Source organism: Coenobita brevimanus, chromosome 17 (assembly GCF_032717465.1).
Source record: "Coenobita brevimanus isolate Jiangsu-jjx chromosome 17, ASM3271746v2, whole genome shotgun sequence".
Classification (NCBI taxonomy): Eukaryota; Metazoa; Arthropoda; class Malacostraca; order Decapoda; family Coenobitidae; genus Coenobita; species Coenobita brevimanus.
In genome coordinates this window covers 10,515,940-10,528,808 of record NC_136970.1, presented here as the reverse complement: position 1 = coordinate 10,528,808, position 12,869 = coordinate 10,515,940, and the positions used below count along the sequence as shown (strand labels likewise).

General features: G+C 41.4%; 1 pseudogene; it reads right to left on the bottom strand.

Annotated features, from left to right (window-relative positions):
- Positions 1 to 232: 232 nt before the first annotated feature.
- The window catches only part of LOC145391246 (lachesin-like), a 51,723-nt pseudogene continuing 39,086 nt past the window's right edge, over positions 233 to 12,869 (bottom strand).

The window sequence follows — 12,869 nt, the reverse complement described above, 5'->3', positions numbered from 1 at the left end:
CAAAACCTGGTGGAGATTGGTTCAGTCAAGGAATTCGTGAAGGTTGAGAGAAGCTTTTGTTCAGCAGTGGCCTTGCAATGGCTGATGATGATGATGCATGTATGTGTGTGTGTGTGTGTATATATATATATATATATATATATATATATATATATATATATTTATATATATATATATATATATATATATATATATATATGTGTGTGTGTGTGTGTGTGTGTGTGTGTGTGTACTAGTGCCACCCCACCACTAGTGCCATCAGTGCCATCAGCAAGACGGGGTGAAGGGAACATAGTGTTAGGCTGCCGCTGTTCATGCTCCCGCCTCCACCGTCTCCACCGCCGCCGCCGCCGCCGCCGCTTCCTCCCGTGCCTCCGCCGTCGTCATGGGTGCCGCCGTGTTGCATGGCCGTAGGTCGCTTTCCTGCCGTAGGTAAACTTTCATTAGATTACATGTAAATTTGACGTACTCTACAGGTGAATTAGGCTAAATTTAAATTACAGGAAAATTTTTAGTAAACCACAGGTAAATCTCCTCTAGATTAAATTATGCTGCAAGGAAGCTTGTACTACAGATAAATTTTATTCTAAAACGTAATATCAGTTAAACAAAAAGCACAGGTAAATTATTGGAAAACTAATTAAACTCCAAGTCAGTCTCAGATAAACGAAAAATACAGATAAATTTCAGATATACATCATTACGGTACTGTATCAGGAGGAGCATACATACATACACAGATACATATATAGACGATTGGCGAGTGTGTGTGTGTGTGTGTGTGTGTGTGTGTGTTAACAGGTAACAAAACTTGTGTCTGTACCAGAATTCCCCCACATCAGATATTCTACAAGTCAGTCTATGGTGTATATTGCCTATGACACCACAGGTTTTGCTTCATGGTGTTCACAATCAACATATGCTGTAGTAGTAGAAGCACAGGTTAGAAAACATGTGTGTAAATGCCTTAGCCTTATATAAACCTCAGAGACAGACAGACAGACAGGCAAAGACAGACTGACAGAGGAGAGAAAGAAGAAGAAAAGGAAGAAATTTTTTAGAAAGGGAAAGCATGAAAAGGAATGATATGACAGACAGACAGATAGACAGAGACAGACAGTGAAGAGAAAGAAGAAGAAAAGGGAGGAAGAAATAGTTTGCATGAAAGGGGGAGAGTGGAAAGAAATGATGACAGACAGACAGAGACAAAGACAAACAGAGAAGAGAAAAGGGTAAAGGGAGGAAGAAATTGTTTGCAAGAAAGGGGTAGAGTGAAAAGGAATGATAAAACAGACAGACAGAGACAGAGCGATACCGTCGACTCTTCGCGTTGCCCATTAGTTGCAAACCGATACGCGACCCCGATTTAACAGACCACAGTCACTGCACAGGAGAGAGAGAGAGAGAGAGAGAGAGAGAGAGAGAGAGAGAGAGAGAGAGAGAGAGAGAGAGAGAGAGGTAAAAGCTGCCGACTACGTTTCACATCGCCAATCACTCAGAGAAGCCGATGCGGAACTTTGATTTAACAGGCCACAGTCACCGCACAGGGGCATAAAAATCACGTTTACAGGCCATGTATATAGGGTGGTGCGGAAGTTTTCATCAAATTGTGTCATATTTGCGGCCGTTTGGGCAAGGTGGAGAGCAATGGTTTGAGAGAGAGAGAGAGAGAGAGAGAGAGAGAGGTAAAGAGACATTACTGAGAGGAAGAGACAGTGTTGCGGAGGCAAACAAGAAAATTATATGGTTCGTTCATAGACTGTGCGCTCCCGACGGACTGGCATTCATATCAAATGGTGTAGCACGTGTGTGTGTGTGTGTGTGTGTGTGTGTGTGTGTGTGTGTGTGTGTGTGTGTGTGTGTGTAGAATTTTATATAGGCAGGCATATTTCATCTGACAAAGGTCTCCATCCCTCTTCATCCGCGTTGATGCCCAAATGTAGACATATAGGAGGAAGGATATGACGAGTAACCAAGGAGAGCATGAGCTTCAAGAGTGAGTTAGTGGCCAGATGTAGTCATATTGAAGGAAGGATTTGACTAGTAACCAAGGAGACTCATTCCTGCCTCACAGCTAAAACTCAATGAACTCCATACAACTACTATTTAGTATCTGGGCTTAAGAGTGAATTGGTGGACAGATGTAGGCATATTGACGGGAAGATCTGACTAGTAACCAAGAGGACTCATTCCTGCGTCATAACTTCACTGAATTCCATGCATCTACGGCTTAATATCTGAATTTCAGGAGTGGCCTAGTTCCATCCGATAAAAACAAACCGACCTTCATAAAGCTACTCGAGATGTGAGGCGAGTGCAGCCATCCGCAGAAATCCATTTATTCACCAGCTCCATGCTGCTTGTTAATCACGTTTTCTTTCTTGTATTCTTTCTTGCTTAACTGTGGCAGGCATTTCAAGCATTCAGAATTAAACGATTCCAACCAAACTTGGATACAATGACCAGCCTAAGACCTAGTTGTGTCTGCGAGATTTTGGTTGCTAGGCAACGAATAGTTGCCTAGCAACGGCTGAAAACCCACTTTTTCATAGTTTTCACATTTTGAGCTGCAAACGCATTTCTAACGGGCACAGAAAGCTCTGGCTTCTTGAAGTCTTTCCCTATAGGAAGTGTGCCATCCCTTTTTCCTCTTTCTCCTCTAGCTTTCGAGTGGCAACCCTGCAGAGATTGGCCTCAGTGTCCCTGACAACCAGTACTGGTCTTCAAAAATGCCCCTCTAGTTCCCCACCAGCTTGATGGAACGGAATGAAAGTTTGCACGCTTATAGACACTGACTAGTGCAATAACTTTCTACTGTACACCTATGTGCTACATTGGCCAGGTAAAGGGTCAAAGGTAAAAAATGCAAAAACGGTGAAAATAGCTAAAATTACAACTATACTTGTGCGAAATGCAAAGGCTTCAAAGATTATTAAGCCATGGCCATGAATCTTTGCTGGAATGTTGCACTGGAGTACCTTCAAACAAAAATGACGGTGTCGAAACTCACTTCCAGTTGCTGGCAGTGCCATCTAAAATTGTACCTCTGGTGGGCCATTCTGCGAATTTCAAGTTCCCTTGTTCCACAGTGGGTGGATGAGCTGAATGAAACTGCACGCTTATAGACGTTAACGAGTACTACAAGTGTGCTTCGTACATGCATGACCTATATCCACCAGGTCAGGGATAAAAGGTCATCAAGTGCAGAAAATATGAAGTGCACTGAAATTACGATCTTGCGTGAAATGTTAAGGCTCCAAAATTATTAAATTAGGGCCATGATTCTTGGGTGGAATGTTTCACTGGGGTACCTCCATGCAGAAATGACTTTTAGTGTCGAAACTCACTTCCAGTCACTGACAAAGCTTGGTGTGCATAGAGCAGGCCATTGTCACCTACTGGCTTGTTTATTTATTTCATTTTACATATTCATATGTTTATTTATTCCCTTCATTTTACCGTGTCTGCCATCCATTGTACCGCACATAGACTACTATCCTTCCTTTAAAGCCCATCTACATGAAAATCCGCCTCCATCATCGCACCCTTCCATTCACAAAAACTACAAAGCCAAGAAGAAAAAATGTTTGAATGGAAGCAGGCAAAAATAAGAGCATAATCTGTCTGGTTCGCTGGCAAAATACGGCCATGCACGAGCTGCTGGATATTAGTTCACACATGAATCCACATTTATACAAATTGGAAGTGGTGGGCGAGGAAAAATTGTTGCAATTCTGAGCCCGTCCGACCTTCACATGACTAACAGCCTGGCGTGTGGAGAGGGAGCGAGGTTCCTGCTTGTTGTTAGCTTGCGAGTGGAAAGATTCTATCCTGACGAAGCTTGAGTGTAGATAGATAGATAAGTAAATAAACAGATGAATGTAATATGCAGTTTAAGTGAGTGGATGTTTGGTGCAGTTTTGATGATCCTGGTGCATCCTTGAATGCACTGACTGGTTCTGACAGTTTCCTATACAAGTATGCATACTATCCAAGTCTGTTTTATGTGTATACACCTTAGATTTCCTTAACCCAGCGTAACGTGATGGTAAACTGAAGCTCACTTCTCTCCCAACTAAATTAGGAGACTGAGAACAACTAGACTCCTAAGACACACGGTCCTCCTCCAGTAAAGCAGACAGTCGACGTGGGAGTCTTTTTAACCCGTCACGTCCCGAGGTTTTCCGCACCTCCGACATCCCCCAATCTCGAGGTATTTTCGGAAAAATTTTTTTTTGGCTAAAACCTCCGCTTTTGGTGAGAAACATCGAAAATTCATAGAGCATCGCTCACCTGAGGTTTAAATACTCGATCCAGGTAGGAGTTCCTCCTTACCTGACTGGGTTTGCTAACATGCTGGCACCAAAGAAAACGAGTTCTATGGGAGGGTAACTATTTCACACAACTCATAAACGGTATTTATTTATTTACCTGGTACGAATTTATATGTAGTATGAGAGTATATTGGTTTTCAAGCAGTAATATAGGCATTATAAGCATTGTTTCACTCACTAACTAATCACCATACCTGACCTTTTTTTGCCACATTACCTGATCATTATTTCTGACTGTTTCTTCTTCTAATGCTATGTAAACTTCGTCCTCCACATTGTCATCGATTGGGGAATCACTCTGGCCCTGAATATCTTTACTGGCCAGGTCACTGGTAACAGGTGAATTGCTGAGACAATGGCATGAGGAGGGGAGGGGGAAGGTTATGCAGTGTAAGGCATTGTCCCTTCTTGGCATCTTGTAGAGGAATAGAGGAAGGTGTCTCGTGTATACGTATGAAAAATCATGCGCAAAAATTGAAAATTGTGCAAATTAGGGACCTTGCAATTGCACGACGTACCAGTACGTCGCCGGGACTGGCAAATGCAAAATGTTGCAATGTACCCATACGTCGACGGGACGGGGCGGGTTAAAGAACCTGAATTCCTGATGGAATATCTATAGGCCTACATATTACATAGACAGATAGACAGAAACACAGATAAACATATTGCACAGTTTTCTTGTCTTAACATGTCAGAACTGTGTACACAACTTCACATACCTAATCCTAATACAATACAGCTATTGTGACGGGTCTGACTCTGGTCTTTAATCGCTTTTTTTTTTTCTCTCTCTCTTTTTTTTTTTTTTAAGTGCATTCATGTACTTGGGTAGTGTGATGAGTAAGGATGGAACTTTGGGGGATGAAGTGCATGAAAGGGTACAGCAGGGAAGGAAAGTTGTTGGTACACTGAAAGCAGTGATGAGAAATAGGGAGGTGAGTATGGAAGTTAAGAAGTCACTGCATGATAGTATTGTGATCCCTACCCTGACGTATGGAAGTGAGGCATGGACCTTGCAAGAGGCGAACAAGTCAAGAGTGAGAGCAGTGGAAATGAGTTACTTGAGAGGAGCATGTGGAGTGACGTGGAGGTACAGGTTGACGAATGAAGAAGTGAAGGAACGCTGTGGGGTGGATGTGGATGTGGTTGAGAAGATTAGGAGAAATACACTGAGGTGGTTTGGACATGTGAAGAGAATGGAGAATGAAAGACTGACTAAGAGGGTGTATGTAGGTGAGATGGAGGGAGGGAGCGGGAGAGGTAGACCGAGGATGAGGTGGAGGGATGGAGTTGAGAGGTATATGAGGGAGGGGGGGTGAGTTGGGGAGGGTAGTCAAATGGTGGGTGACAGAGCGACTTGGAGGCGTTTTGTCTGTGGCCACCCTTTGCGGGATTAGGGCGTCGGGCTATAGATAGATAGACTCTTTTGTATCCTTGTTGGGTGACTATACTCTTTTTACCTTAGCCTGGCAAAGATTTTCTTCCTTTTGCAGCTTATATCATGTAGCTCCGTGGCAGACTGCCACAATACAACGACTACATATGCTTTCCATAACACTTTTTCGTGATTAGCATCATATTCTAGTGTTAATTTACATCTACTGTATATCTCAGCACTGGTGATGAAGATATGGAAATTATGAGCCAAGTTAACGCAAAAACGGGTATAGTTACATCAGTGATCATACAAAACTTATACCAACCTATTTCCCTTCTATTTCAAAAGTCATAAGACAGACACCAAATCTGTTTCATGAGTATACATTTAATATATGAATATTCTGAAAATTATAAAAGGGTTCTGTGTATAAGCTGCAACTGCCGAGGACGAGATTGGAGGTATGACTCAAAGGAATAAGAAACTAAGTATATATGTACAAAAGCAGTTTATGTGTTTCGTGTTACCTTCTTATTAAAAACCACCAGAGCCTCGTCCTTTCATATACTAAGCTGTATATTACACACCCTGGCCTGAAATTGAAGGTGGACTTGATGTAATTTTCTAAACCACACTTATTTTAAATCAACTGCAAACCAACAACGTCTGATATTTTGGTGCCCAGTAAAGCATTAACTCACACTTATATATGTTTGTGTGTGTGTGTGTGTGTGTGTGTGTGTGTGTGTGTGTGTGTGTTTGGGTGTGTGTGTGCATGCATGTCTATAATGTGTGCATGCATATCTGTAGTGTGTGTGTGTGTGTGTGTGTGTGTGTGTGTGTGTGTGTTTTAGAGTCATGCAGTGGTCATGTAATGCGTCATGTCAGTACATTTTCCCTCCACTTTGATGGTATTACAAAAATCCTGTGCATACCCAGCGTCAACGTCACCTCGCTCAATCTATTTAGTCCTGTGCTGTGAAAATGTTGTGAGCAACGGGGAGTGATGTTGAGTTCAGTGTGTTAATATCTGGCCTGTGAAAATGTTGGTAGTTATGGGGAACGGTATTATAGGTTATACAAGTATCTGATATATATATATATATATATATATATATATATATAGATATATATATATATATATATATATAGAGAGCCTCTGTGGTACAGTTGCAGAGCATGCGTTTCGCACGCTGGTGAGCGGGGGTTCGCCTCCCGCCAGAGTTGTAAAAACTTTGGGAAGCATTCACCAAGCCACTTGCTACTTTGGCGGACACAAGGGGTCCTGTGGTTGAACCAGTGTCGCATACTAATATGCTTGCACCCAGTCGGCTTAAGGAGGGGCGATTACACTTGGTTCACAGACTACACACACATCCAAAGCCACTACAACACTACAATCACACTCACAAGCACTTCTCACCCAACATACAGTCTCTACCAGAAAGCCTAAGCCACTAGGTAGAGATACATTGGCTGTATCGTCCCAGCTTCGGTAGGGATAGGCCGGGCCTGCAGTGGACCTCAACGGCTGGTGATGATGATGATGATATACACACACACACACACACACACACACACACACACACATACACCAGCTCCTCGGTGCACCAGCACTGGCTTTTGTTTATCTTGGTTAGTTTAGTTCTTGATGAACCTCATCGGCTGTGGTGGATAGATTTAGATGTAGGACAGAAAGATTGGGTCCGTTTATTCTGATAATGGTTACCTCTGCCAGCCAAACCGGCAATGGTTATGTATTCACCCATGTTTGTTTGTTTTGTGTAAGCTATAGGCCCATTCCAAAACTAAACGAAGATCTGACATCGGGACAAGGTCTGTGGTAACATAACCACTGGCAGCATCTATTAACAGGTGAATAAAATCCTATACTCTAACATCAATAACAAGAGGGACGAGACAATGATTCAAGATGAAAGCTGACATACAATATTTCTTTGACAACATTATTTTTATCATTCAATTTCTCTAAGACATCCCCAAATTTGTTCATTTGATTGCCCATTTCTTTCATATGTGTGACAATCTTACCTAATAACTTATGGTGATCATTCAGTAACCTTGGCTGTGCTTCCAAAGTTGAAGAATATGTTTCCAACTGTTCATGATATGCTGACAAATCACTAGATGTTGCTAAGCCAAAAACACCACCGGACTTTGCCACCGAGATCAAAGAGACCTCGCTTTACAAGTTGACGTGACCTTCCAACAGGGTCACTATGTGGCAGTGAGGCATTTCAACTAAAGAATAGTTTCTCAATTAAAACAAGTTTCCATTGAAGAGGTTCATACACCAGAACCCCTCAAGATCCATTCACATGTTTGTCTGCTAAGGAAATGAGTATGGATCGTATGGTGGACAGTTGACTAGCAAATTTTGGAAATTCTTGTGTGACTTTCATCAAACTCTGAAAATCATTGCGGACTGAGATGACGTCCTCCACTAACATTACTTGTCCCCAGGGCTTTTTCAGTGCCCCTGGGCGGAGGACCCCATCCCTATCCTCATCACCCAGAGATTATCCGAATGCAGCTAGTGCCAGCAAGGCTGTCCACACTCTCCACAACATCTTACCTATACAAGGAATCCGGATTAATGTTCAAATCAGCTAAGTGGCCCTGACAAGTGGAGGAAGAAACACAAGAAACAGTTGGGTGAGTTTCTGGACGAAGATTTTGTCTGTACTCATTAACAGGAAGAGCAGAAGGAGATGAAAGGGTAACAAGGGCAGAAGGAGAAAACTTGATAGGAACAGTAGGAGGTACTGTAGACGAAGAACAGATGCATTTTTTTTTCTTGACTTTCCTCCAATTTGAAGTACCTGGGAGTCCCCTTACGATCATCTGCATGAACCCATTTACTCTCAGAGGACAAGTCTTTAATCTCAAATTTGTTACCGTTACGAGATAATGCCACATGGTATGGGCCCGTACATTTGCCATCCAATTTAGAAGTGCGAGACAAATGTAAATGATTGGATGTTTGCTGCTGAGTTTTCATGATTCAGACACTGCTTGAATGTGCTGATTGGCGCTGACAGTTTCCTCTCGCCAAATTAGCAAACTCAGGAAGGGAATGCCGAGACACTGTTTTATGTGTACACATCAGAAAATTCCTTAACTCAGTGTAACTTGATGACACTGGGTAAACGCTCATTTAACTCTCTCTGAATGAAAATAGGAGAGACAGAGATCAACTAGACTGCGAGAGTGTAGCACAACCCCTCTTCCAAAGATGTACCCAGTCGTTGTAAGGAGTTTTTTAAAATAACGCGAATTCCTGACGGTATACCTATGGGTCTACATGTTACATTTGTTTGCCCACATATATATAAGTTAATGGTGGATTACAATGAAACTGAGTATTTGGGACATTGGCCAAGGATGACTTGATTAAATTTTGGTGGTGATCTGAGTTCAAGTCCCAGGTCAGGACTGTTTTTTTATTTGTTTGTCCACAAGCTATCTCAAAAAGTTTTTAATGGATTTCAGTGGAATTTCGTTGATATGAAGATCATGGACAAAGGAAGAGCCAAATAAATTCTGGTGGTGATCTGAGTTGTCTAGTACAGGCATTCGCGGGGGTATGCGCTCTCTGAGTCTTTAACTTGTTACATCTGTGTTTGCGAAATATGGTTGGCGACCTAGCCAGCAGGTTTACCGCAAGCATTATCTATTCAGGTATGCTTTTACGCTGGAAAGATCACTACCCACCATAAAGCTCTCAACCAACTACAATAACATCAACAGCAAACAACAACAACAACAAAAACAACAACAATAATAATAATAATAATAATAATAATTATTATTATTATTATTATTATTATTATTATTATTATTATTATTATAATACTGTAGTAATAAAAATAATAATACTAATAATAATAACTTCATGCAGGCTGTTGGCCCGGAGTATACCCTTGGTTTAAGCACATTTCATTTTACCCTAGTGTACAAACATTGTACAGATGGGTGATATGTCTTGGGTTCTTGGATTTTGTTCCGTCATCTTCCAGTTGATGTTTTTCAGCTTAGCCAGACAACCTGACCTTGAAAATTTGAATCAGTTTTCTGACATTTTAGCTAAAAGACGAATGGTAGTATGTTTGCAATTAACCAGCACCCTTCTGAACAAAGTAAAAACGTGATGAAAAGCATTAGAGCCAGGTGTGTGAGTTACCTGGGGATGGAGAGTAAGTACAGGAAGTGATCCTGTTTAAAAGACCCAGTTACCACCCTGCCCCCTCTCCGCCCCATACATCCTTACCCCACCCCACCCGCCCGCAGTCTGACTGAGTGCCTTGAAAAAAGGCTCGGCAGCGTCACACCTTCGTCATCCCCCCAAACGGTATAAGGTATTATGGTAAGATAACGTTAGGTTAGACCTAAGTTATTAGGTATAGGCTGGTTTAATGTCAAAACACGGCTTTTTCTGATGATTGTATGGTTATTAGCCGAATTTTTTCATCTACTCCCAAGTGAAGGTGAGATGTTGCCAAATCAGTTCTCGCTGAATTTGCATCGACATGGCCAATACAATTGGATGACTAAGTGTGCCCGAAGAAAAAAACACGCACACCATGCTAACACCACCTCGCCCCGTCATAACTCACCCTCGCCTTTCCTGCAACACCTTTTGGCCACAGGAGTTTCTACCTCGCCTTGCCTCGCCTTACCTCGCCCGGGGCTTGAGTGTAGGCGAACATATATCAGCTTTTAACTTTGTCATGCAAGCATTCCGTTTAGATATTCTGGGAAATGCGTTTCACCTGATGTTGTTTAGTTTTAGTGCATTCATATCATGTAATCCTGGGAATTATTCATATATATATATATATATATATATATATATATATATATATATATATATATATATATATATATATATATATATATATATATATATATATATATTTAATCCCAGTTGAATGCCTGTTTTCAGATTGACAGTAACGATGAAGTGAGAGTCGATGGATTGATTCGTGCTGATAGGTGGTGTGAAGTACGTCAGTGCAGTAGCGTGGGAGGCATAAGCCCCCCCAAAATTGCTGACATCCCCCCAGACCTCCCCACCTTTCAGCCTACGACTTGGTGATTTCGGTGTACTGGGAATTGAACACGTAAGAACCGAAATTATGCATGTAGATGAGTTTGTAAAGAAGCTATCAGTGAATCAGAATAATAGAACAATTAAGCCATTCTAAGACAGACATACATAGACACACAAATAAAATAAACCTACTTTATTTTCCGTACAATGTACACTGCTTAATTATAACATATACATTTTATTGTGAAATATCTGTGTTCAGTGCAGGCTATGATGAGTTTGTGCAATAGACTTTCTATGAGAACTGGAAATTTAAGCATTTCATAACCCATACATAATGATCATTCTGAGTGAGCAATATACATAGTACCGGGTACGTAATATTTTCTTTACATTAATGAAATATGCCTTGCAGTATATCCGTATCTAATCTTTTATCTCAGTATTTAGATATTTTTAAACTTCAAAGGATTTCGGACGTGCTGTATACTGTACTACCAGTTTTAATAATAATATTTATTCTCAACTGTTGTAATAATTCTGAAATGTTTCATGTGATATCTTGGCAGTCAGCAGCTGAAGCTGTGTTGTAGCAGTAGCGCACACACACACACACACACACACACACACACCCACACCCACACCCACACACACACCCACACCCACACACACACACACACACACACACACACACACACACACTGCCCCTTCCCATCGATTTCATCCCCCCCCCCCATTCTTCCCCTCAAGGGTCAGATGGCCAGCTACGTCACTGTGTAAGTATGACTGAGTGTTTATACCTGTGGGGTGAAATCGGGATTCCGAGATCTTGAAAACTCGCCTGACCTCGGTACAGTTGCCAGACAGCACTTTGCTGAGCCCAGAATATTCAACCACTGAAACTCAAACTACCCAGTGACTCGATGTAATGGTGCATGTCACTCAGTGATCCTGTGACATACCAGTATGTCACGTGGCATGACAGAGGGCGGGGTAATGACACTCACTAGACGTTGTATCTAGAATGATTTAAGATTACAACAGCCTGACCTGGGAAGACTGCTTATATTCTTTGGATTGGAATTTCAACTTTGTGATGGGTGTTGGTACTCACCACCATCCACTCATTCGATGTTGGGTCGTCTGGTGACTAGACTGAATGATAAGAGAGCTATTTTCCTGTAATTCAGGAAACCAGACAAGAGATAGAACGGACAACAAAAAAGATATAAGAAATTACTATACGGTCAAACAAAAATGTTGTGATAATATATCCCACCCAGTCCAGTACCACAAATAATGTATTCGGATCAACAACACCGACTATTCCAAACAAAAAGCAAATTCCACTAAAACACACAATAAACTGATCTCTTTGATTAAAGCAGAAAAAAAAAAAAACTGTTTGACTGCCAGAAAAAATGTTAAAAAAAAAAAAAATGAATCTGTGGTGTGCATGCTAGTGAGCAGCCAACTTGAACCATATCGACAACACAGTATTTATCTGCCACTGTTTCTGCCTGGTTTGACACTGTGACTGAGAGGGCCACCATGACGTTCACTACTACTAATAACTTCTAAAGTTCAGACATGATTAATTAACAACATATACATCACACACGGCCACTGTACCAGTAACCTCAGTATGTTGACGTCTTCTTCATTTTAATATTATCCCCAGATGATTTTAACTTTCGCTGCGGTTGATGCAGTAGGGTATATTACTTAGGTTAATACCAGACGATTTTATTCAGTTGCGAGAAATCTTGGCAGTCAGAGGCTTCAAATATTAACTTAAGTATCACGTTCTGTGTTACTGGTACACCTGTGAATTGTAGACTCAACGCCAGACGATTTGTTCACCATGTTATGCTTATACCAAATAATTTTGTTCCGCCAAGTCCTATCACTCTGAGGCTTCACATACTAACTCGAATAACCCTTTCTGTGCCACTGGTACACCTAGGAATTATAATTATTTAGATACACCAGACAATTTTGTTCAGTCTGGAGAAGTACTAGCAGCCAAAGATTAGGCTAATCTAGAGAGGCCCGCCTTAGTCAAAGGTTTAGTGAAGAT